The sequence below is a fragment of the Pseudophryne corroboree genome, unplaced genomic scaffold, assembly GCF_028390025.1.
Source record: "Pseudophryne corroboree isolate aPseCor3 unplaced genomic scaffold, aPseCor3.hap2 scaffold_1609, whole genome shotgun sequence".
NCBI lineage: Eukaryota > Metazoa > Chordata > Amphibia > Anura > Myobatrachidae > Pseudophryne > Pseudophryne corroboree.
This window is the reverse complement of record NW_026968243.1, coordinates 1-24,059: the sequence shown is the minus strand read 5'-3', so window position 1 is coordinate 24,059 and position 24,059 is coordinate 1. Positions and strand designations below refer to the sequence as shown.

At 47.2% G+C, this 24,059-nt stretch overlaps 18 non-coding genes and 2 pseudogenes across 18 annotated transcripts; 9 read left to right on the top strand and 11 right to left on the bottom strand.

The window, feature by feature from the left end:
- Positions 1-119: 119 nt before the first annotated feature.
- On the bottom strand, positions 120-283 carry LOC135001047 (U1 spliceosomal RNA). Its single transcript, XR_010202641.1, has one exon. It is a non-coding gene; the product is annotated as a U1 spliceosomal RNA (small nuclear RNA).
- A 692-nt stretch (positions 284-975) lies between these two features.
- On the bottom strand, positions 976-1,117 carry LOC135001085 (U1 spliceosomal RNA; annotated as a pseudogene).
- A 151-nt stretch (positions 1,118-1,268) lies between these two features.
- Positions 1,269-1,432, bottom strand: LOC135001049 (U1 spliceosomal RNA). Its single transcript, XR_010202643.1, has one exon. It is a non-coding gene; the product is annotated as a U1 spliceosomal RNA (small nuclear RNA).
- A 615-nt stretch (positions 1,433-2,047) lies between these two features.
- Positions 2,048-2,210, bottom strand: LOC135001083 (U1 spliceosomal RNA). Its single transcript, XR_010202677.1, has one exon. It is a non-coding gene; the product is annotated as a U1 spliceosomal RNA (small nuclear RNA).
- Positions 2,211-2,362: 152 nt separating this feature from the next.
- On the bottom strand, positions 2,363-2,526 carry LOC135001071 (U1 spliceosomal RNA). The gene has a single exon (XR_010202665.1). It is a non-coding gene; the product is annotated as a U1 spliceosomal RNA (small nuclear RNA).
- Positions 2,527-3,197: 671 nt separating this feature from the next.
- On the bottom strand, positions 3,198-3,360 carry LOC135001027 (U1 spliceosomal RNA). The gene has a single exon (XR_010202627.1). It is a non-coding gene; the product is annotated as a U1 spliceosomal RNA (small nuclear RNA).
- Positions 3,361-3,512: 152 nt separating this feature from the next.
- On the bottom strand, positions 3,513-3,676 carry LOC135001050 (U1 spliceosomal RNA). Its single transcript, XR_010202644.1, has one exon. It is a non-coding gene; the product is annotated as a U1 spliceosomal RNA (small nuclear RNA).
- Positions 3,677-4,347: 671 nt separating this feature from the next.
- On the bottom strand, positions 4,348-4,510 carry LOC135001036 (U1 spliceosomal RNA). Its single transcript, XR_010202631.1, has one exon. It is a non-coding gene; the product is annotated as a U1 spliceosomal RNA (small nuclear RNA).
- A 152-nt stretch (positions 4,511-4,662) lies between these two features.
- Positions 4,663-4,826, bottom strand: LOC135001055 (U1 spliceosomal RNA). Its single transcript, XR_010202649.1, has one exon. It is a non-coding gene; the product is annotated as a U1 spliceosomal RNA (small nuclear RNA).
- Positions 4,827-5,497: 671 nt separating this feature from the next.
- LOC135001081 (U1 spliceosomal RNA) lies at positions 5,498-5,660 on the bottom strand. The gene has a single exon (XR_010202675.1). It is a non-coding gene; the product is annotated as a U1 spliceosomal RNA (small nuclear RNA).
- A 144-nt stretch (positions 5,661-5,804) lies between these two features.
- LOC135001038 (U5 spliceosomal RNA) lies at positions 5,805-5,920 on the top strand. Its single transcript, XR_010202632.1, has one exon. It is a non-coding gene; the product is annotated as a U5 spliceosomal RNA (small nuclear RNA).
- A 274-nt stretch (positions 5,921-6,194) lies between these two features.
- LOC135001043 (U5 spliceosomal RNA) lies at positions 6,195-6,310 on the top strand. The gene has a single exon (XR_010202637.1). It is a non-coding gene; the product is annotated as a U5 spliceosomal RNA (small nuclear RNA).
- Positions 6,311-11,694: 5,384 nt separating this feature from the next.
- TRNAN-AUU (transfer RNA asparagine (anticodon AUU)) lies at positions 11,695-11,768 on the bottom strand. Its single transcript has one exon. It is a non-coding gene; the product is annotated as a tRNA-Asn (tRNA).
- Positions 11,769-13,072: 1,304 nt separating this feature from the next.
- On the top strand, positions 13,073-13,236 carry LOC135001046 (U1 spliceosomal RNA). The gene has a single exon (XR_010202640.1). It is a non-coding gene; the product is annotated as a U1 spliceosomal RNA (small nuclear RNA).
- A 152-nt stretch (positions 13,237-13,388) lies between these two features.
- Positions 13,389-13,530, top strand: LOC135001025 (U1 spliceosomal RNA; annotated as a pseudogene).
- Positions 13,531-14,221: 691 nt separating this feature from the next.
- LOC135001045 (U1 spliceosomal RNA) lies at positions 14,222-14,385 on the top strand. Its single transcript, XR_010202639.1, has one exon. It is a non-coding gene; the product is annotated as a U1 spliceosomal RNA (small nuclear RNA).
- Positions 14,386-14,537: 152 nt separating this feature from the next.
- Positions 14,538-14,700, top strand: LOC135001090 (U1 spliceosomal RNA). The gene has a single exon (XR_010202681.1). It is a non-coding gene; the product is annotated as a U1 spliceosomal RNA (small nuclear RNA).
- Positions 14,701-15,374: 674 nt separating this feature from the next.
- LOC135001060 (U1 spliceosomal RNA) lies at positions 15,375-15,538 on the top strand. The gene has a single exon (XR_010202654.1). It is a non-coding gene; the product is annotated as a U1 spliceosomal RNA (small nuclear RNA).
- A 152-nt stretch (positions 15,539-15,690) lies between these two features.
- LOC135001072 (U1 spliceosomal RNA) lies at positions 15,691-15,853 on the top strand. The gene has a single exon (XR_010202666.1). It is a non-coding gene; the product is annotated as a U1 spliceosomal RNA (small nuclear RNA).
- Positions 15,854-16,507: 654 nt separating this feature from the next.
- Positions 16,508-16,671, top strand: LOC135001054 (U1 spliceosomal RNA). The gene has a single exon (XR_010202648.1). It is a non-coding gene; the product is annotated as a U1 spliceosomal RNA (small nuclear RNA).
- The last annotated feature ends 7,388 nt before the right edge of the window (positions 16,672-24,059 follow it).

Here is a 24,059-nt window from a genome sequence, read left to right as displayed (position 1 = left end):
GGGCACCCCCCTGTCAAGTGAAGGAGATCCAACTGAGGCAGCACAAGGGAACTCTCGAAAGAAGAACAAGGCTAGAGGAAGATCTGAGACAAAGAAATCTGACTTTTACCAGAGCTGACCAGAGGAAAGCACAAACACAGTCCCCCACTACCACAAATAATGCAGTTGAGTTTCCCACATTTGGGGAAATCACAGGGGTCAGCATACCCAGAATGCAATGAATGAACCTAACCCTGGGAGAACAATCTTCATGACCATGGTATCTCCTATGCAAAATAAGTATGATTTGGGATAGGGCTGGGGAGGGCCGCTGCTCAGGCACATCTCTGTCAAGTAAAGGAGATTCAACTGAGGCAGCACAAGGGAACTCTCATCTGGGGACAACAACTGCAGGGAGAACACATATTTTCAGATGAACATGGGAGGGCAGAAGGCTGCCTAATACTGAAGCACCCCCAAACAACAAACCAAATGCAACAACTAGTAAAAGCATTCCTGGGAGAAGGTCTGCAGAAGACGGATTTGCATACGGTGATGTCATCCAAGCAGTGGGCCAAAGTTGGCTGGAACCCTCATCTGCATATGAAAAGAGAAAAGGGTTATGCAGGGCATGGCGGCCTTTTGCGGCGCTTGGATGACCCCTAGTTCGCATTAAACACCTCCATTCTCCTTCGGTGTGGGGCTCATGTTGGCTATGCCCCAGCCCCTGAAGTATTCAAGCTGATTTCTTGCAGCAGCTGGGCACTGTAACAGCTCCAGAGCTGCTCTGTAAGGCAAGTAAAAGGGTGTGGGCCCTGCAGCACTACCTGTAGTTCGCATTGTGCGTTGGAAGGCACAAAGTAAGCAGACGGGAGAAGTCAGGATAGTGCGCAAGGGCATAGAAGGGAGCGGCTCAAGAAAAGAGAAGTGGAAACAGGCAGCAAACTAGGCTGGAGAGAGACCTGAGACAAAGAGATCTAAATTATACGAGAGCCGACCAGGGGAAACACAAATTATGCAGTCAAGTGTCCCACATTTGGGGAAATCGCAGGAGCAGCACACCCAGAGTGCAATGGGTGAGCCTTGCCCTGGGAGAAGCACCTTCATGATCATAGTATCTCACCTGGCAGGTAAGTAGGAGTTGGGCTAGAGCTGGGGAGGGTTGCTGCTCGGGTACCCCCCTGTCAAGTGAAGGAGATCCAACTGAGGCAGCACAAGGGAACTCTCAAAGAAGAACAAGGCTAGAGGAAAATCTGAGACAAAGAAATCTGACTTTTACCAGAGCTGACCAGAGGAAAGCACAAACACAGTCCCCCACTACCACAAATAATGCAGTCGAGTTTCCCACATTTGGGGAAATCACAGGGGTCAGCATACCCAAAATGCAATGAATGAACCTCACCCTCGGAGAACAATCTTCATGACCATGGTATCTCCTATGCAAAATAAGTATGATTTGGGATAGGGCTGGGGAGGGCCGCTGCTCAGGCACATCTCTGTCAAGTAAAGGAGATTCAACTGAGGCAGCACAAGGGAACTCCCATCTGGGGACAACAACTGCAGGGAGAACACATATTTTCAGATGAACATGGGAGGGCAGAAGGCTGCCTAATACTGAAGCACCCCCAAACAACAAACCAAATGCAACAACTAGTACAAGCATTCCTGGGGGAAGTTCTGCAGAAGAGGGATTTGCATACGGTGATGTCATCCAAGCAGTGGGCCAAAGTTGGCTGGAACCCTCATCTGCATATGAAAAGAGAAAAGGGGTATGCAGGGCATGGCGGCCTTTTGCGGCGCTTGGATGACCCTTAGTTCGCATTAAACACCCCCACCCTCCTTCGGTGTGGGGCTCATGTTGGCTATGCCCCAGCCCCTGAAGCATTCAAGCTGATTTCTTGCAGCAGCTGGGCACTGTAACAGCTCCAGAGCTGCTCTGTACGGCAAGTAAAAGGGTGTGGGCCCTGCAGCACTACCTGTAGTTTGCATTGTGCATTGGAAGGCACTTAAGAATAGAGAAGAGGAAACAGACAGCAAACTAGGCTGGAGAGAGACCTGAGACAAAGAGATCTGAATTATACGAGAGCCGACCAGGGGAAACACAAATTATGCAGTCAAGTTTCCCACATTTGGGGAAATCGCAGGAGCAGCACACCCAGAGTGCAATGGGTGAGCCTTGCCCTGGGAGAAGCACCTACGTGATCATAGTATCTCACCTGGCAGGTAAGTAGGAGTTGGGCTAGAGCTGGGGAGGGTCGCTGCTCGGGTACCCCCCTGTCAAGTGAAGGAGATCCAACTGAGGCAGCACAAGGGAATTCTCGAAAGAAGAACAAGGCTAGAGGAAGATCTGAGACAAAGAAATCTGACTTTTACCTGAGCTGACCAGAGGAAAACACAAACACAGTCCCCCACTACCACAAATAATGCTGTCGAGTTTCACACATTTGGGGAAATCACAGGGGTCAGCATACCCAGAATGCAATGAATGAACCTCACACTGGGAGAATAATCTTCATGACCATGGTATCTCCTATGCAAAATAAGTATGATTTGGGATAGGGCTGGGGAGGGCCGCTGCTCAGGCACATCTCTGTCAAGTAAAGGAGATTCAACTGAGGCAGCATAAGGGAACTCTCATCTGGGGACAACAACTGCAGGGAGAACACATATTTTCAGATGAACATGGGAGGGCAGAAGGCTGCCTAATACTGAAGCACCCCCAAACAACAAACCAAATGCAACAACTAGTGCAAGCATTCCTGGGGGAAGGCCTGCAGCAGATGGATTTGCATATGGTGATGTCATCCAAGCAGTGGGTCAAAGTTGGCTTCAACCCTCGTCTGCATATGAAAAGAGAAAAGGGGCGTGCAGGGCATGGCGGCCTTTTGCGGCGCTTGGATGACCCCTAGTTCGCATTAAACACCTCCACCCTCCTTTGGTGTGGGGCTCATGTTGGCTATGCCCCAGCCCCTGAAGCATTCAAGCTGATTTCTTGCAGTAGCTGGGCACTGTAACAGCTCCAGAGCTGCTCTGTACGGCAAGTAAAAGGGTGTGGGCCCTGCAGCACTACCTGTAGTTTGCATTGTGCATTGGAAGGCACAAAGTAAGCAGACGGGAGAAGTAAGGATAGTGCGCAAGGCCATAGAATGGAGCGGCTTAAGAAAAGAGAAGTGGAAACAGACAGCAAACTAGGCTGGAGAGAGACCTGAGACAAAGAGATCTGAATTATACGAGAGCCGACCAGGGGAAACACAAATTATGCAGTCAAGTTTCCCACATTTGGGGAAATCGCAGGGGCAGCACATCCAGAGTGCAATGGGTGAGCCTTGCCCTGGGAGAAGCACCTTCATGATTATAGTATCTCACCTGGCAGGTAAGTAGAAGTTGGGCTAGAGCTGGGGAGGGTCGCTGCTCGGGCACCCCCCTGTCAAGTGAAGGAGATCCAACTGAGGCAGCACAAGGGAACTCTCGAAAGAAGAACAAGGCTAGAGGAAGAACTGAAACAAAGAAATCTGACTTTTACCAGAGCTGACCAGAGGAAAGCACAAACACAGTCCCCCACTACCACAAATAATGCAGTTGAGTTTCCCACATTTGGGGAAATCACAGGGGTCAGCATACCCAGAATGCAATGAATGAACCTCACCCTGGGAGAACAATCTTCAAGACCATGGTCTCTCCTATGCAAAATAAGTATGATTTGGGATAGGGCTGGGGAGGGCCGCTGCTCAGGCACATCTCTGTCAAGTAAAGGAGATTCAACTGAGGCAGCACAAGGGAACTCTCATCTGGGGACAACAACTGCAGGGAGAACACATATTTTCAGATGAACATGGGAGGGCAGAAGGCTGCCTAATACTGAAGCACCCCCAAACAACAAACCAAATGCAACAACTAGTGCAAGCATTCCTGGGGGAAGGCCTGCAGCAGATGGATTTGCATATGGTGATGCCATCCAAGCAGTGGGTCAAAGTTGGCTTCAACCCTCGTCTGCATATGAAAAGAGAAAAGGGGCGTGCAGGGCATGGCGGCCTTTTGCGGCGCTTGGATGACCCCTAGTTCGCATTACACACCTCCACCCTCCTTCGGTGTGGGGCTCATGTTGGCTATGCCCCAGCCCCTGAAGCATTCAAGCTGATTTCTTGCAGCAGCTGGGCACTGTAACTGCTCCAGAGCTGCTCTGTAAGGCAAGTAAAAGGGTGTGGGCCCTGCAGCACTACCTGTAGTTTGCATTGTGCGTTGGAAGGCACGAAGTAAGCAGACGGGAGAAGTCAGGATAGTGCGCAAGGGCATAGAAGGGAGCGGCTCAAGAAAAGAGAAGTGGAAACAGACAGCAAACTAGGCTGGAGAGAGACCTGAGACAAAGAGATCTGAATTATACGAGAGCCGACCAAGGGAAACACAAATTATGCAGTCAAGTTTCCCACATTTGGGGAAATCACAGTTGCAGCACAACCAGAGTGCAATGGGTGAGCCTTGCCCTGGGAGAAGCACCTTCATGATCATAGTATCTCACCTGGCAGGTAAGTAGGAGTTGGGCTAGAGCTGGGGAGGGTCGCTGCTCGGGCACCCCCCTGTCAAGTGAAAGAGATCCAACTGAGGCAGCACAGGGGAACTCTCGAAAGAAGAACAAGGCTAGAGGAAGATCTGAGATAAAGAAATCTGATTTTAACCAGAGCTGACCAGAGGAAAGCACAAACACAGTCCCCCACTACCACAAATAATGCAGTCGAGTTTCCCACATTTGGGGAAATCACAGGGGTCAGCATACCCAGAATGCAATGAATGAACCTCACCCTGGGAGAACAATCTTCATGACCATGGTATCGCCTATGCAAAATAAGTATGATTTGGGATAGGGCTGGGGAGGGCCGCTGCCCAGGCACATCTCTGTCAAGTAAAGGAGATTCAACTGAGGCAGCACAAGGGAACTCTCATCTGGGGACAACAACTGCAGGGAGAACACATATTTTCAGATGAACATGGGAGAGCAGAAGGCTGCCTAATACTGAAGCACCCCCAAACAACAAACCAAATGCAACAACTAGTGCAAGCATTCCTGGGGGAAGGCCTGCAGCAGATGGATTTGCATATGGTGATGTCATGCAAACAGTGGGTCAAAGTTGGCTTCAACACTCGTCTGCATATGAAAAGAGACAAGGGGCGTGCAGGGCATGGCGGCCTTTTGCGGCGCTTGGATGACCCCTAGTTCGCATTACACACCTCCACCCTCCTTCGGTGTGGGGCTCATGTTGGCTATTCCCCAGCCCCTGAAGCATTCAAGCTGATTTCTTGCAGCAGCTGGGCACTGTAACTGCTCCAGAGACGCTCTGTAAGGCAAGTAAAAGGGTGTGGGTCCTGCAGCACTACCTGTAGTTTGCATTGTGCGTTGGAAGGCACGAAGTAAGCAGACGGGAGAAGTCAGGATAGTGCGCAAGGGCATAGAAGGGAGCGGCTCAAGAAAAGAGAAGTAGAAACAGACAGCAAACTAGGCTGGAGAGAGACCTGAGACAAAGAGATCTGAATTATACGAGAGCCGACCAGGGGAAACACAAATTATGCAGTCAAGTTTCCCACATTTGGGGAAATCGCAGAAGCAGCACACCCAGAGTGCAATGGGTGAGCCTTGCCCTGGGAGAAGCACCTTCATGATCATAGTATCTCACCTGGCAGGTAAGTAGGAGTTGGGCTAGAGCTGGGGAGGGTCGCTGCTCGAGCATCCCCCTGTCAAGTAAAGGAGATTCAACTGAGGCAGCACAAGGGAACTCTCATCTGGGGACAACAACTGCAGGGAGAACACATATTTTCAGATAAAAATCTTGGTCATGCTCTGGTTTCTCTTCAGAACGAACAAATCTTTCGCCTTTTACTAAAGATTTCCGTGGAGAGGAGCAAAACCGAGTTTTATCTCAATTTTTGCATGCCCCATCTTTTTGGGGTTTCTTTTATCGGTTTAAAGATAGAATGAGTGTGCTTTAATGTAAGCTCATTTGCATAGAAATGACAGTAAATGTTTGTTTCTTTTCAAACAGAACTTTCTTGACCACACTAATTGTTTGAAAGATCTGGGAGCACATGGAAAAGAGTACAAACCATGTTTATAGCAAGGGGAAGCCTGGTGAGAAATCTGCTTTCTTTCATTCAAATTGGGTGCTCACTTTGAGCTGAATGAGAACTGCTGGCATGGCACTCAGGCGACAGGTGGAATCTTGGTCATGCTCTGGTTTCTCTTCAGAACTAACAAATATTTTGCCTTTTATTAAAGATTTCCGTGGAGAGGAGCAAAACTGAGTTTTATCTCAATTTTTGCATGCCCCATATTATTGGGGTTTCTTTTATCAGTTTAAAGACAGAACGAGTGTGCTTTCTTGTTAGCTTTAATGTAAGTTTATTTGCATAACAATGACAGTAAATGTTTGTTTCTTTTCAAACAGAACTTTCTTGACCATGCTACTTGCTTGAAAGATCTGGGAGCACATGGAAAACAGTACAAACCATGCAGTATCACAAGAGCCTTTATTTGATCTTTCATGAAGATAGAGCAGAATTGAGGACACGTCAACAATTTCTGCCGAAGGTGGTTCATCTTTCCACATGGTGCCTTTGGCCACTGACACCTTCGTTGAGTCAAAGTCTCTGGCTGTGGTCAGAACTTTGAAAATTTATGTCACCAGAACGGTTCAGATTAGGAAAACAGAGGCTCTGTTTGTCCTGTATGCTCCCAACATGATTGGGTGTCCTGCTTCCATGCAGACCATTATGCGCTGGATCTGTGGTAAGATTCAGCATGCTCATTCCACGGCAGGATTGCCGTTACTGAATTAGGTGAAGACCCATTCTACTAGAAAGGTGGGTTCATCCTGGGCAGCTGGTCGGGGAGTCTCGGCATTGCAACTTTGCCGAGCAGCTATTTAGTAAACACTTTTGCTAAGTTTTACAAGTTTGATACCTTGGCTGATGATAACCTCAAGTTGGGTCATTCGGTGCTGCAGAGTCGTACGCACTCTCCCACCCGTTCAAGAGCTTTGGTATAACCCCATGGTTCTTAATGTGACCCCAGCATCCTCTAGTTCGTATGAGAAAATAGGATTTTAATACCTACCGGTAAATCCTTTTCTCTTAGTACTTAGAGGATGCTGGGCACCCGTCCCAGTCCATACTGTGTCTGCAGTTATTACTTGTGGTTATACACATGTTGTGTTACGGTTCTGGTCAGCTTTTTGCTGCAATTGTTCATGCCGTTGGCTTGTGTTCTGTTGAATGCCACGTTCTGCGGCATGCTTAAGGTGTGAGCTGGTAAGATGCTCACCTTAGTTTAACAATAAATCCTTTCCTCGAAATGTCCGTCTCCCTGGGCACAGTTCCTATAACTGGAGTCTGGAGGAGGGGCATAGAGGGAGGAGCCAGTTCACACCCTTTGAAAGTCTTAAAGTGCCCATGTCTCTTGCGGATCCCGTCTATACCCCATGGTTCTTAATGTGACCCCAGCATCCTCTACGGACTAAGAGAAAAGGATGCCCTTGTGTACTATCCTGACTTCTCCTCCCGTCTGCTTACTTTGTGCCTTCCAACGCACAATGCGAACTACAGGTGGTGCTGCAGGGCCCACACCATTTTACTTGCCTTACAGAGCAGCTCTGGAGCTGTTACAGTGCCCAGCTGCTGCAAGAAATCAGCATGAATGCTTCAGGGGATGGGGCATGGCCAACATGAGCCCCACACCAAAGGAGGGTGGGGGTGTTTAATGCGAACTAGGGGTCATCCAAGCACTGCAAAAGGCCGCCATGCCCTGCATGCCCCTTTTCTCTTTTTATATGCAGATGAGGGTTCCAGCCAACTTTGGCCCACTGCTTGGATGACATCACCGTATGCAAATCCGTCTGCTGCAGACCTTCCCCCAGGAATGCTTGTACTAGTTGTTGGATATGGTTTGATATTTGATGGTGCTTCAGTATTAGGCAGCCTTCCGCCCTCCCATGTTCATCTGAAAAGATGTGGTCTCCCTGCAGTTGTTGTCCCCAGACGAGAGTTCCCTTGTGCTTCCTCAGTTGAATCTCCTTAACTTGACGGGGGAGGGGCTGCCCGAGCTGCCACCCTCCCCAGCCCTATCCCAACTCATACTTATTTTACATATTAGATCTCTTGATCATGAAGATTGTTCTCACAGGGTGAGGTTCATCCATTATATTTTAAAATAGGAAGGTACAAATTACATATTTGAATTGCATCTATGTGCTGGATTCAAATGTCCCCCCCCCTTCCTTTCTCAATTGTGCCCGTCAGCAGCTATTCTAAGGTTGCTGCCAATGGGTGTGACACATTAATTTCTTCTGTGGGGTACACTGGACTCCACAAGGATTCACATTGGGGTGTAGAGTAGGATCTTGATCTGAGGCACCAACCGGCTCAAAGCTTTTGACTGTTCCCAAGAAGCTCAGTGCATTCTCCTCTATAACCCCGCTTCCATGAACAGGGAGCTCAGTTTGTAGTTGGTGCCTTCAGTAGCAGGCCAATTAACAGGGGCCTGCCTCAGGCAGCCTATTCTTAGCTATTAATTTTGACAAGAAAAGAAGAACTTGTTTTATGAGAATCTACAAGGGCTGCAGCAGGCTAGGTCTAATAGACATCTTTACTGCAGCTTCATCACTCCCAGTGGCGCTATATACTCCCGTGCCCTGGTTGCTGGGTCACTGCAGCGGAGGCTCCGGTTTCATCCTAAGGTCAGTCACACACACACCACCCTTCCGGATCACGAGGCCGCTGATGAAGGGGAGCGAGGCCGTAGGGGGTGGGCCGTGTGCGCACTGCGGTGGACACTTATTACTGGGCAGCCGCTCCACTAGCCACCAGGTACAGTTAAGGAGCACAGGTCTGGGGGTTTTTCTCCTATATTAACCCAATTTTGTACTGCCCGCAGCGCATTGTGATAGGTAATAGGGCCTGATTCAGGTTGGATTGCAATCACAATAAGCGATCCAACTGCAAAAATTGCTAAGAGCATACGCATGTGCCTGCATTTTCTGCGGCACCCCGCAGAGAATGTGATCGCCTCTGCCTGTCAATCGGGGCGGGGAAGGGGGGGAGAGGTGGGTCAGCAACACTCCATTTCCAAGTCAGGGATGGAGCGGTGCGGGGGCAAGGCTTCAAAATGGGGTCTGCAACGGAGGAGACACAGGGGGCGTGGTCACAGCGGCTGTATGACATCACATTCAGCCGCTGTGATCACAAAAATGGTGGCGGCTTCCTGCGCGCACATACAGTCTGCACCAGCAGGAGCCTACACCATTTTTTATGATCACGCTGAACTGCAGTGCGACTGCAATTACAGCATGGTCAAGAAGGGAGGCGTCATGCTGGGTGGCCATGCCCTGTCACTGTGCAGGAGCCAGCACCGCTCACACACTAGTCCCCGGGTGCAGCCCCCAACCCCCGGGACACCCGGAGCAACAAAATGTAGATTCAGGCCACCAGGCCACGCCCCTACCTATGAAACCATGCCTCCTTTTTACCATTGCGCTGCTTATCTGCGCGCACTGCATTACAATCTCCCTCGCCACCTCTCTGGGTGTCACCAGTGATAGTGACACCTCTGCCATGCTTGTAGCAGCTGGTCCTAAGATCTACGCCTCAAACCCTGAGTGTTTGCCCTTGTGACTTGTTGATCATCATAGCGAAGCAGATGCTTACAGAAAACTGCAGGGGCTTAGATTGAAAATAAAAAAATTGATGGGTATAAGGTAGAGAGGAGCGGGTTCGGTTCTCCGAGAACCGAATTCCCCACGAACTCCACGTGGTTTACACTGGTCCGAGGCAGGCTCGGTTGTTCCCGCCTGACTCGGAAAACCTGAACAAGGGAAAATGTCATCATCCCGCTGTCGGATTCTCGCGAGATTCGGATTCCATATAAAGAGCTGCGCGTTGCTGCCATTTTTACTTGTGCATTGAAGAGAGAGCGGAGAGGACGTGGCTATGTTCTCTCAGTGGAAATCTCAATATCAGTGCTCAGTATCAGTGGTTACTTATTGCTGCTCAGTAATACTAGTAGTGTGTCTCTCCTGCTCAGTGTCAGTTCTCAGTAGTATCCTCATCAGTGCTCAGTATCACTGCTCATTGTCTTGTGCTGCATTGAGGTGCTCAGCATACTACAGTACATTACTAATAGTCCAGTGCTGCATCTTGCTGCTCAGTGTCAGTTCTAGTATCCTCATCAGTGCTCACTATCACTGCTCATTGCATTGTGGTGTTCTGTATACTACAATAACATAGTAATATAGTAACATAGTTTTTGAGGTTAAATAGAGGCAGATTGCCCATCGTGTTCAACCTGTTTTAAGTTGTGATGATTCTACATACTTGCTGAATAATGTTTTATGACTAGTTAGCTACTATAACTCATGTTACCCCCGGATTAACCATGTTGATATTTTAAGTATTATAACCTTGGATAGCTTTTTCATTCAGAAATGTATCCATTCCTTTTTTAAATCCAATTACAGAGTCCGCCATTACCACCTTCCCTGGCAGGGAATTCCACATCCTGATTGCCCTAACAGTGAAGAAACCTTTCCTCCATTGCGTTCTGAACTTTCCTCCAGTCGCAGCGAGTGACCACGTGTTCTTTTAATAAATAATTCCTCTGATAACTCTTTGTTATGTATCTTTACATATTTGAAGATATTAATAATATCTCCTCTTAGGCACCTCTTTTCTAGTGTATAAATATTCAGCCTAGTAAGTCTTTCCTTATAGTCCAGTACTTTTAGGCCTTTAATCAATTTAGTCTTCAGGATCTCTTACACTTCCATGAGCAGCAGAGTAGTGCAATGGAAGCATGCTGGGCCCATAACCCAGAGGTCGATTGATCGAAACTATCCACTGCTATGTGCATTTTTTTTTTTATAATTAAAGTAATCAAAAACTGGGATTGATATTTTGGCTCTTTTATTTTTACTTAAAGTACAATAACTTTTATCATTTTAATTTGTTTTAATAGTATATTGACAGCATTGTTTTCTTTAAAAAATCCACTTAATTTTCTTTACCCTATTACTGAAATGGTAATTGACAAAAACAAACTACATTGTCACCAGAAGAGCAATGCAAAATGTACAAGTGATATATGAAAATCATCTTCCATCTTGAATTTCAATGATGCATTGGGACAACAATTTGTGAGAAACATCTTCACCCATAAAGAAAGATTTTCTTAATTCCTTACCTGTGTGCTGATTAGATATCACCTTGTTTTCACATTAAACAGACTTCCCCGTGAGGAAGCAGCAAGGATGCAGTGACGTTTCCTGGTGTCAACCTGTATTATTTCAGTAGACATTGAAATGAGGATGCATCTTTGATGCCTTTCCAATGAAGCAAGTTTATTTCAGTAATAGGTGAAAAACCATTCCTACAAAGGTGTTAATCAGAGACTTGGCTTTGTGGACACTTTTCAGAGAGCAAATTTGTTAGCATAAACATAAAATCAGAAAATGAAGAGCTGTTTAATCACTCAATTGGACTTTTCTGCCAGCATATTTTTTTTTCTCTGCAACCCACTGCTAAATTGTGCTTCCTAGCTGTTTTTTTTATAAAATCACTTAATCAAATCTAACTCTGATTACATCAGAGAAGGCCAGGTACCCTACACCATAAGGGGGGTTTTTGAAATTTTGACTTGTCTACTTAAAGATCACCAAAATCTGATTACAAGGTCAATTACATCCCTGGGTGGGATTGAACCACCAACCTTTTGGTTAATAGCCAAACATGCTAACCGATTGCGCCACAGAGACACCTTGCAAAAGTCAATACTGACAAAGGCTAATAATCATTCATCTAGAACGTTTCCTAGAAAAACTTTAAAAAGTCAATAATCTGGAGAATTTTTGTAAGAAACACATTGGTACTTTCCCATGATGAGTGAGTGCTTCAGGATTTCTTGCACTTACATGGGCTATTAACCAAAAGGTTGGTGGTTCAATCCCACCCAGGGATGTAATTGACCTTGTCATCAGATTTTGGTGATCTTTAAGTAGACAAGTCAAAATTTCAAACCCCCTCTTATGGTGTAGGGTACCTGGCCTTCTCTGACGTAATCAGAGTTAGATTTAATTAAGTGATTTTATAAAAAACAGCTAGGAAGCACAATTTAGCAGTGGGTTGCAGAGAAAAAAATAACATTTTAAACCTACCGGTAATTTTTTTTTCTCGTAGTCCGTAGAGGATGATGGGGACTCCGTAAGGACCATGGGGGATAGACGGGCTCCGCAGCAGACATGGGCACTTTAAGAAAGACTTTAGATCTGGGTGTGCACTGGCTCCTCCCTCTATGCCCCTCCTCCATACCTCAGTTAGAGAAACTGTGCCCAGAGGAGACGGACAGTACGAGGAAAGGATTTTTGTTAATCCAAGGTCAAGATTCATACCAGCCACACCAATCACACCGTATAACTTGTGATATACTACCCAGTTAACAGTATGAAAACAACATAGCATCAGTCCAAGACCGATGAAAACTAACATATAACCCTTATGTAAGCAATAACTATATACAAGTCTTGCAGAAGTAGACCGCACTTGGGACGGGCACCCAGCATCCTCTACGGACTACGAGAAAAAGATTTACCGGTAGGTTTAAAATCTTATTTTCTCTTACGTCCTAGAGGATGCTGGGGACTCCGTAAGGACCATGGGGATTATACCAAAGCTCCCAAACGGGCAGGAGAGTGCGGATGACTCTGCAGCACCGATTGAGCAAACAGGAGGTCCTCCTCAGCCAGGGTATCAAACTTATAGAACTTTGCAAAGGTGTTTGAACCAACTTTGACCCACTGCTTGGATGACATCACCATATGCAAATCCATCTGCGGCAGGCCTTCCCCCAGGAATGCTTGCACTAGTTGTTGCATTTGGTTTGTTGTTTGGGGGTGCTTCAGTATTAGGCAGCCTTCTGCCCTCCCATGTTCATCTGAAAATATGTGTTCTCCCTGCAGTTGTTGTCCCCAGATGAGAGTTCCCTTGTGCTGCCTCAGTTGAATCTCCTTTACTTGACAGAGATGTGCCTGAGCAGCGGCCCTCCCCAGCCCTATCCCAAATCATACTTATTTTGCATAGGAGATACCATGGTCATGAAGATTGTTCTCCCAGGGTTAGGTTCATTCATTGCATTCTGGGTATGCTGACCCCTGTGATTTCCCCAAATGTGGGAAACTCAACTGCATTATTTGTGGTAGTGGGGGACTGTGTTTGTGCTTTCCTCTGGTCAGCTCTGGTAAAAGTCAGATTTCTTTGTCTCAGATCTTCCTCTAGCCTTGTTCTTCTTTCGAGAGTTCCCTTGTGCTGCCTCAGTTGGATCTCCTTCACTTGACAGGGGGGTGCCCGAGCAGCGACCCTCCCCAGCTCTAGCCCAACTCCTACTTACCTGCCAGGTGAGATACTATGATCATGAAGATGCTTCTCCCAGGGCAAGGCTCACCCATTGCACTCTGGGTGTGCTGCCCCTGCGATTTCCCCAAATGTGGGAAACTTGACTGCAGAATTTGTGTTTCCCCTGGTCGGCTCTCATATAATTCAGATCTCTTTGTCTCAGGTCGCTCTCCAGCCTAGTTTGCTGTCTGTTTCCACTACTTTTTCTTGAGCCCCTCCCTTCTATACCCTTGTGCACTATCCTGACTTCTCCCGTCTGCTTACTTTGTGCCTTCCAACGCACAATGCAAACTACAGGTAGTGCTGCAGGGCCCACACCCTTTTACTTGCTTTACAGAGCAGCTCTGGAGCTGTTACAGTGCCCAGCTGCTGCAAGAAATCAGCTTGAATGCTCCAGGGGCTGGGGCATAGCCAACATGAGCCCCACACCGAAGGAGGGTGGAGGTGTTTAATGCGAACTAGGGGTCATCCAAGCGCCGCAAAAGGCCGCCATGCCCTGCACACCCCTTTATTCTTTTCATATGCAGACGAGGGTTGAAGCCAACTTTGACCCACTGCTTGGATGACATCACCATATTCAAATCCATCTGCTGCAGGCCTTCCCCCAGGAATGCTTGCACTAGTTGTTGCATTTGGTTTGTTGTTTGGGGGTGCTTCAGTATTAGGCAGCCTTCTGCCCTCCCATGTTCATCTGAAAATATGTGTTCTCCCTGCAGTTGTTGTCCCCAGATGAGAGTTCCCTTGTGCTGCCTCAGTTGAATCTCCTTTACTTGACAGAGATGTGCCTGAGCAGCGGCCCTCCCCAGCCCTATCCCAAATCATACTTATTTTGCATAGGAGATACCATGGTCATGAAGATTGTTCTCCCAGGGTTAGGTTCATTCATTGCATTCTGGGTATGCTGACCCCTGTGATTTCCCCAAATGTGGGAAACTCAACTGCATTATTTGTGGTAGTGGGGGACTGTGTTTGTGCTTTCCTCTGGTCAGCTATGGTAAAAGTCAGATTTCTTTGTCTCAGATCTTCCTCTAGCCTTGTTCTTCTTTCGAGAGTTCCCTTGTGCTGCCTCAGTTGGATCTCCTTCACTTGACAGGGATGTGCCCGAGCAGCGACCCTCCCCAGCTCTAGCCCAACTCCTACTTACCTGCCAGGTGAGATACTATGATCATGAAGGTGCTTTTCCCAGGGCAAGGCTCACCCATTGCACTCTGGGTGTGCTGCCCCTGCGATTTCCCCAAATGTGGGAAACTTGACTGCAGAATTTGTGTTTCCCCTGGTCGGCTCTCGTATAATTCAGATCTCTTTGTCACAGGTCTCTCTACAGCCTAGTTTGCTGTCTGTTTCCACTTCTTTTTTCTTGAGCCCCTCCCTTTTATACCCTTGTGCACTATCCTGACTTCTCCTCCTCTCTGCTTACTTTGTGCCTTCCAATGCACAATGCAAACTACAGGTAGTGCTGCAGGGCCCACACCCTTTTACTTGCCTTACAGAGCAGCTCTGGAGCTGTTACAGTGCCCAGCTGCTGCAAGAAATCAGCTTGAATGCTTCAGGGGCTGGGGCATGGCCAACATGAGACCAACACCGAAGGAGGGTGGGGGTGTTTAATGCAAACTAAGGGTCATCCAAGCGCCGCAAAAGGCCGCCATGCCCTGCACGCCCCTTTTCTCTTTTCATATGCAGACGAGGGTTGAAGCCAACTTTGACCCACTGCTTGGATGACATCACCATATGCAAATCCATCTGCGGCAGGCCTTCCCCCAGGAATGCTTGCACTAGTTGTTGCATTTGGTTTGTTGTTTGGGGGTGCTTCAGTATTAGGCAGCGTTCTGCCCTCCCATGTTCATCTGAAAATATGTGTTCTCCCTGCAGTTGTTGTCCCCAGATGAGAGTTCCCTTGTGCTGCCTCAGTTGAATCTCCTTTACTTGACAGAGATGTGCCTGAGCAGCGGCCCTCCCCAGCCCTATCCCAAATCATACTTATTTTGCATAGGAGATACCATGGTCATGAAGATTATTCTCCCAGGGTGAGGTTCATTCATTGCATTCTGGGTATGCTGACCCCTGCGATTTCCCCAAATGTGGGTAACTCGACTGCATTATTTGTGGTAGTGGGGGACTGTGTTTGTGTTTTCCTCTGGTCAGCTCTGGTAAAAGTCAGATTTCTTTGTTTCAGATCTTCCTCTAGCCTTGTTCTTCTTTCGAGAGTTCCCTTGTGCTGCCTCAGTTGGATCTCCTTCACTTGACAGGGGGGTGCCCGAGCAGCGACCCTCCCCAGCTCAAGCCCAACACCTACTTACCTGCCAGGTGAGATACTATGATCATGAAGGTGCTTCTCCCAGGGCAAGGCTCACCCATTGCACTCTGGGTGTGCTGCCCCTGCGATTTCCCCAAATGTGGGAAACTTGACTGCATAATTTGTGTTTCCCCTGGTCGGCTCTCGTATAATTCAGATCTCTTTGTCTCAGGTCTCTCTCCAGCCTAGTTTGCTGTCTGTTTCCACTTCTTTTTTCTTGAGCCCCTCCCTTTTATACCCTTGTGTACTATCCTGACTTCTCCTCCTGTCTGCTTACTTTGTGCCTTCCAATGCACAATGCAAACTACACACCCTTTTACTTGCCTTACAGAGCAGCTCTGGAGCTGTTACAGTGCCAAGCTGCTGTAAGAAATCAGCTTGAATGCTTCAGGGGCTGGGGCATTGTCAACATGAGCCCCACACCGTAGGAGGGTGGGGGTGTTTAATGCGAACTAAGGGTCATCCAAGTGCCGCAAAAGGCCGCCATGCCCTGCATACCCCTTTTCTCTTTTCATATGCAGATGAGGGTTCCAGCCAACTTTGGCCCACTGCTTGGATGACATCACCGTATGCAAATCCGTCTTCTGCAGAACTTCCCCCTGGAATGCTTGTACTAGTTGTTGCATTTGGTTTGTTGTTTGGGGTGCTTCAGTATTAGGCAGCCTTCTGCCCTCCCATGTTCATCTGAAAATATGTGTTCTCCCTGCAGTTGTTGTCCCCAGATGAGAGTTCCCTTGTGCTGACTCAGTTGAATCTCCTATACTTGACAGAGATGTGCCTGAGCAGCTGCCCTCCCCAGCCCTATCCCAAATCATACTTATTTTGCATAGGCGATACCATGGTCATGAAGATTGTTCTCCCAGGGTGAGGTTCATTCATTGCATTCTGGGTATGCTGACCCCTGTGATTTCCCCAAATGTGGGAAACTCGACTGCATTATTTGTGGTAGTGGGGGACTGTGTTTGTGCTTTCCTCTGGTCAGCTCTGGTAAAAGTCAGATTTCTTTGTCTCAGATCTTCCTCTAGCCTTGTTCTTCTTTCGAGAGTTCCCTTGTGCTGCCTCAGTTGGATCTCCTTCACTTGACAGGGGGTGCCCGAGCAGCAATCCTCCACAGCTCTGGCCCAACTCCTACTTACCTGCCAGGTGAGATACTATGATCTTCACTGTTAGGGCAATCAGGATGTGGAATTCCCTGCCAGGGAAGGTGGTAATGGCGGACTCTGTAATTGGATTTAAAAAAGGAATGGATACATTTCTGAATGAAAAAGCTATCCAAGGTTATAATACTTAAAATATCAACATGGTTAATCCGGGGGTAACATGAGTTGTAGTAGCTAACTTGTCATAAAACATTATTCAGCAAGTATGTAGAATCATCACAACTTAAAACAGGTTGAACACGATGGGCAATTTGCCTCTATTCAACCTCAAAAACTATGTTACTATATGTTACTATATTACTATGTTACTGTAGTATACAGAACACCACAATGCAATGAGCAGTGATAGTGAGCACTGATGAGGATACTAGAACTGACACTGAGCAGCAAGATGCAGCACTGGACTATTAGTAATGTACTGTAGTATGCTGAGCACCACAATGCAGCACAAGACAATGAGCAGTGATACTGAGCACTGATGAGGATACTACTGAGAACTGACACTGAGCAGGAGAGACACACTACTAGTATTACTGAGCAGCAATAAGTAACCACTGATACTGAGCACTGATATTGAGATTTCCACTGAGAGAACATAGCCACGTCCTCTCCGCTCTCTCTTCAATGCACGAGTAAAAATGGCGGCAACGCGCAGCTCTTTATATGGAATCCGAATCTCGCGAGAATCCGACAGCGGGATGATGACATTTTCCCTTGTTCAGGTTTTCCGAGTCAGGCGGGAACAACCGAGCCTGCCTCGGACCAGTGTAAACCACGTGGAGTTCGTGGGGAATTCGGTTCTCGGAGAACCGAACCCGCTCCTCTCTACCTTATACCCATCAATTTTTTTTATTTTCAATCTAAGCCCCTGCAGTTTTCTGTAAGCATCTGCTTTGCTATGATGATCAACAAGTCACAAGGGCAAACACTCAGGGCTTGAGGCGTAGATCTTAGGACCAGCTGCTACAAGCATGGCAGAGGTGTCACTATCACTGGTGACACCCAGAGAGGTGGCGAGGGAGATTGTAATGCAGTGCGCGCAGATAAGCAGCGCAATGGTAAAAAGGAGGCATGGTTTGATAGGTAGGGGCGTGGCCTGGTGGCCTGAATCTACATTTTGTTGCTCCGGGTGTCCCGGGGGTTGGGGGCTGCACCGGGGACTAGTGTGTGAGCGGTGCTGGCTCCTGCACAGTGACAGGGCATGGCCACTAGAGATGTGCACCAGAAATTTTTCGGGTTTTGTGTTTTGGTTTTGGGTTCGGTTCCGCGGCCGTGTTTTGGGTTCGAACGCGTTTTGGCTAAACCTCACCGAATTTTTTTTGTCGGATTCGGGTGTGTTTTGGATTCGGGTGTTTTTTTCAAAAAAACCCTAAAAAACAGCTTAAATCATAAAATTTGGGAGTCATTTTGATCCCAAAGTATTATTAACCTCAATAACCATAATTTCCACTCATTTTCAGTCTATTCTTAACACCTCACACCTCACAATATTATTTTTAGTCCTAAAATTTGCACCGAGGTCGCTGGATGACTAAGCTCAGCGACCCAAGTGGCCGATACAAACACCTGGCCCATCTAGGAGTGGCACTGCAGTGTCACGCAGGATGGCCCTTCCAAAAAACACTCCCCAAACAGCACATGACGCAAAGAAAAAAAGAGGCGCAATGAGGTAGCTGTGTGACTAAGCTCAGCGACCCAAGTGGCCAACACAAACACCTGGCCCATCTAGGAGTGGCACTGCAGTGTCACGCAGGATGGCCCTTCCAAAAACACTCCCCAAACAGCACATGACGCAAAGAAAAAAAGAGGCGCAATGAGGTAGCTGTGTGACTAAGCTCAGCGACCCAAGTGGCCGACACAAACACCTTGCCCATCTAGGAGTGGCACTGCAGTGTCACGCAGGATGGCCCTTCCAAAAAACACTCCCCAAACAGCACATGACGCAAAGAAAAAAAGAGGCGCAATGAGGTAGCTGTGTGACTAAACTCAGCGACCCAAGTGGCCGACACAAACACCTGGCCCATCTAGGAGTGTCACTGCAGTGTCACGCAGGATGGCCCTTCCAAAAAACACTCCCCAAACAGCACATGACGCAAAGAAAAAAAGAGGCGCAATGAGGTAGCTGCGTGACTAAGCTCAGCGACCCTAATGGCCGACACAAACACCTGGCCCATCTAGGAGTGGCACTGCAGTGTCACGCAGGATGGCCCTTCCAAAAAACACTCCCCAAACAGCACATGACGCAAAGAAAAATGAAAGAAAAAAGAGGTGCAAGATGGAATTGTCCTTGGGCCCTCCCACCCACCCTTATGTTGTATAAACAGGACATGCACACTTTAACCAACCCATCATTTCAGTGACAGGGTCTGCCACACGACTGTGACTGATATGACGGGTTGGTTTGGACCCCCACCAAAAAAGAAGCAATTAATCTCTCCTTGCACAAACTGGCTCTACAGAGGCAAGATGTCCACCTCATCATCATCCTCCGATTCATCACCGTGTACATCCCCCTCCTCACAGATTATCAATTCGTCCCCACTGGAATCCACCATCTCAGCTCCCTGTGTACTTTGTGGAGGCAATTGCTGCTGGTCAATGTCTCCACGGAGCAATTGATTATAATTCATTTTAATGAACATCATCTTCTCCACATTTTCTGGAAGTAACCTCGTACGCCGATTGCTGACAAGGTGAGCGGCGGCACTAAACACTCTTTCGGAGTACACACTTGTGGGAGGGCAATTTAGGTAGAATAAAGCCAGTTTGTGCAAGGGCCTCCAAATTGCCTCTTTTTCCTGCCAGTATACGTACTGACTGTCTGACGTGCCTACTTGGATGCGGTCACTCATATAATCCTCCACCATTCTTTCAATGGTGAGAGAATCATATGCAGTGACAGTAGACGACATGTCCGTAATCGTTGGCAGGTCCTTCAGTCCGGACCAGATGTCAGCATCAGCAGTCGCTCCAGACTGCCCTGCATCACCGCCAGCGGGTGGGCTCGGAATTCTGAGCCTTTTCCTCGCACCCCCAATTGCGGGAGAATGTGAAGGAGGAGATGTTGACCGATCAAGTTCTACTTGACTTGATAATTTTCTCACCAGCAGGTCTTTGAACCCCTGCAGACTTGTGTCTGCCGGAAAGAGAGATACAACGTAGGTTTTAAATCTAGGATCGAGCACGGTGGCCAAAATGTAGTGCTCTGATTTCAACAGATTGACCACCCGTGAATCCTGGTTAAGCGAATGAAGGGCTCCATCCACAAGTCCCACATGCCTAGCGGAATCGCTCTGTCTTAGCTCCTCCTTCAATGTCTCCAGCTTCTTCTGCAAAAGCCTGATGACGGGAATGACCTGACTCAGGCTGGCAGTGTCTGAACTGACTTCACGTGTGGCAAGTTCAAAAGGTTTCAGAACCTTGCACAACGTTGAAATCATTCTCCACTGCGCTTGAGACAGGTGCATTCCACCTCCTATATCGTGGTCAGATGTATAGGCTTGAATGGCCTTTTGCTGCTCCTCCATCCTCTGAAGCATATAGAGGGTTGAATTCCACCTCGTTACCACTTCTTGCTTCAGATGATGGCAGGGCAGGTTCAGGCGTTTTTGGTGTTGCTCCAGTCTTCTGTACGTGGTGCCTGTACGCAGAAAGTGTCCCGCAATTCTTCTGGCCACCGACAGCATCTCTTGCACGCCCCTGTCGTTTTTTAAATAATTCTGCACCACCAAATTCAAGGTATGTGCAAAACATGGGACGTGCTGGAATTTGCCCAGATATAATGCACGCACAATATTGCTGGCGTTGTCCGATGCCACAAATCCACAGGAGAGTCCAATTGGGGTAAGCCATTCTGCGATGATCTTCCTCAGTTGCGGTAAGAGGTTTTCAGCTGTGTGCGTATTCTGGAAAGCGGTGATACAAAGCGTAGCCTGCCTAGGAAAGAGTTGGCGTTTGCGAGATGCTGCTACTGGTGCCGCTGCTGCTGTTCTTGCGGCGGGAGTCAATACATCTACCCAGTGGGCTGTCACAGTCTTATAGTCCTGAGTCTGCCCTGCCCCACTTGTCCACATGTCCGTGGTTAAGTGGACATTGGGTACAACTGCATTTTTTAGGACACTGGTGAGTCTTTTTCTGAGGTCTGTGTACATTTTCGGTATCGCCTGCCTAGAGAAATGGAACCTAGATGGTATTTGGTACCGGGGACACAGTACCTCAATCAAGTCTATAGTTGGCTCTGAAGTAATGATGGATACCGGAACCACGTTTCTCACCGCCCAGGATGCCAAGGCCTCAGTTATCTGGGATGACCATCGACTCCCAGCAGCAACAACAGCAGCGCCAGCAGCAGTAGGCGTTACACTCAAGGATGCATCGGAGGAATCCCAGGCAGGAGAGAACTCGTCAGAATTGCCAGTGACATGGCCTGCAGGACTATTGGCATTCCTGGGGAAGGAGGAAATTGACACTGAGGGAGTTGGTGGGGTGGTTTGCGTGAGCTTGGTTACAAGAGGAAGGGATTTACTGGTTAGTGGACTGCTTCCGCTGTCACCCAAAGTTTTTGAACTTGTCACTGACTTATGATGAATGCGCTGCAGGTGACGTATAAGGGAGGATGTTCCCGAGGTGGTTAACGTCCTTACCCCTACTTATTACAGCTTGACAAAGGCAACACACGGCTTGACACCTGTTGTTCGCATTTCTGTTGAAATACTTCCACACCGAAGAGCTGATTTTTTTGGTATTTTCACCAGGCATGTCAATGGCCATATTCCTCCCACGGACAACAGGTGTCTCTCCGGGTGCCTGACTTAAACAAACCACCTCACCATCAGAATCCTCCTTGTCAATTTCCTCCCCAGCGCCAGCAACACCCATATCCTCCTCATCCTGGTGTACTTCAACACTGACATCTTCAATCTGACTATCAGGAACTGGACTGTGGGTGCTCCTTCCAGCACTTGCAGGGGGTGTGCAAATGGTGGAAGGTGCATGCTCTTCACGTCCAGTGTTGGGAAGGTCAGGCATCGCAACCGACACAATTGGACTCTCCTTGTGGATTTGTGATTTTGAAGAACGCACAGTTCTTTGCTGTGCTTTTGCCAGCTTAAGTCTTTTAATTTTTCTAGCGAGAGGCTGAGTGCTTCCATCCTCATGTGAAGCTGAACCACTAGCCATGAACATAGGCCAGGGCCTCAGCCGTTCCTTGCCACTCCGTGTGGTAAACGGCATATTGGCAAGTTTACGCTTCTCCTCCGACGATTTTTATTTAGATTTTTGAGTCCTTTTTTTACTGATCTTTTGTGTTTTGGATTTTACATGCTCTGTACTATGACATTGGGCATCGGCCTTGGCAGACGACGTTGATGGAATTTCATCTTCTCGGCCATGACTAGTGGCAGCAGCTTCAGCACGAGGTGGAAGTGGATCTTGATCTTTCCCTATTTTTGGAACCTCAACATTTTTGTTCTCCATATTTTAATAGGCACAACTAAAAGGCACCTCAGGTAAACAATGGAGATGGATGGATACTAGTATACTTATGGATGACGAGTGACTGACGACACAGAGGTAGCTACAGCCGTGGACTACCGTACTGCGTCTGCTAGTATAGAGATGATAATTAATGATATAAAAAAAAAATATATATAACTACTGTAGGTATATATAATATAATGACGGACCTGGTGGACACTGTCAGCAGACTGCTAAACTACTAGTATGAAGAAGATAGAAAAAAAACCCCACCACAGGTAGGTAGGTATACAATTATGGACGAGCACTGACGACACAGAGATAGCCACAGCCGTGGCCTACCATACTGCGTCTGCTAGTATAGAGATGATAATTAATGATATAAAAAAAATATATATAACTACTGTAGGTATATATAATATAATGACGGACCTGGTGGACACTGTCAGCAGACTGCTAAACTACTAGTATGAAGAAGATAGAAAAAAAACTCCACCACAGGTAGGTATACAATTATGGACGAGTGACGACACAGAGGTAGGTACAGCCGTGGACTACCGTACTGCGTCTGCTAGTATAGATAATATACTAAATATATTACTACTGTAGGTATATAATATAATGACGGACCTGGTGGACACTGTCAGCAGACTCCTAAACTACTAGTATGAAGAAGATAGAAAAAAAACCCCCACCACAGGTAGGTAGGTATACAATTATGGACGAGCACTGACGACACAGAGATAGCCACAGCCGTGGCCTACCGTACTGCGTCTGCTAGCATAGATAATATACTAAATATATTACTACTGTAGGTATATAATATAATGACGGACCTGGTGGACACTGTCAGCAGACTCCTAAACTACTAGTATGAAGAAGATAGAAAAAAAAAACCCCACCACAGGTTGGTATACAATTATGGACGAGTGACGACACAGAGGTAGGTACAGCTGTGGACTACCGTACTGCGTCTGCTAGTATAGATAATATACTAAATATATTACTACTGTAGGTATATAATATAATTACGGACCTGGTGGACACTGTCAGCAGACTCCTAAACTACTAGTATGAAGAAGATAGAAAAAAAACCCACCACAGTTAGGTATACAATTATGGACGAGTGACGACACAGAGGTAGGTACAGCCATGGACTACCGTACTGCGTCTGCTAGTATAGATAATATACTAAATATATTACTACTGTAGGTATATAATATAATGACGGACCTGGTGGACACTGTCAGCAGACTCCTAAACTACTAGTATGAAGAAGATAGAAAAAAACCCCACCACAGGTAGGTATACAATTATGGACGAGCACTGACGACACAGAGATAGCCACAGCCGTGGACTACCGTACTGCGTCTGCTAGTATAGATAATATAATAAATATATTACTACTGTAGGTATATAATATAATGATGGACCTGGTGGACACTGTCAGCAGACTCCTAAACTACTAGTATGAAGAAGATAGAAAAAAAAAACCCACCACAGGTAGGTAGGTATACAATTATGGACGAGCACTGACGACACAGAGATAGCCACAGCCGTGGACTACCGTACTGCGTCTGCTAATATAGAGATGATAAAGATGATAGAGATGAAAAAAAAAATATAACACTACTGCAGGTAAATATTTATATAATATAATGTATGACGGACCTGCTGGACACTGTCAGCAGAATGCGTTTATAGAATAAAAAAAAAAAACACCACAGGAG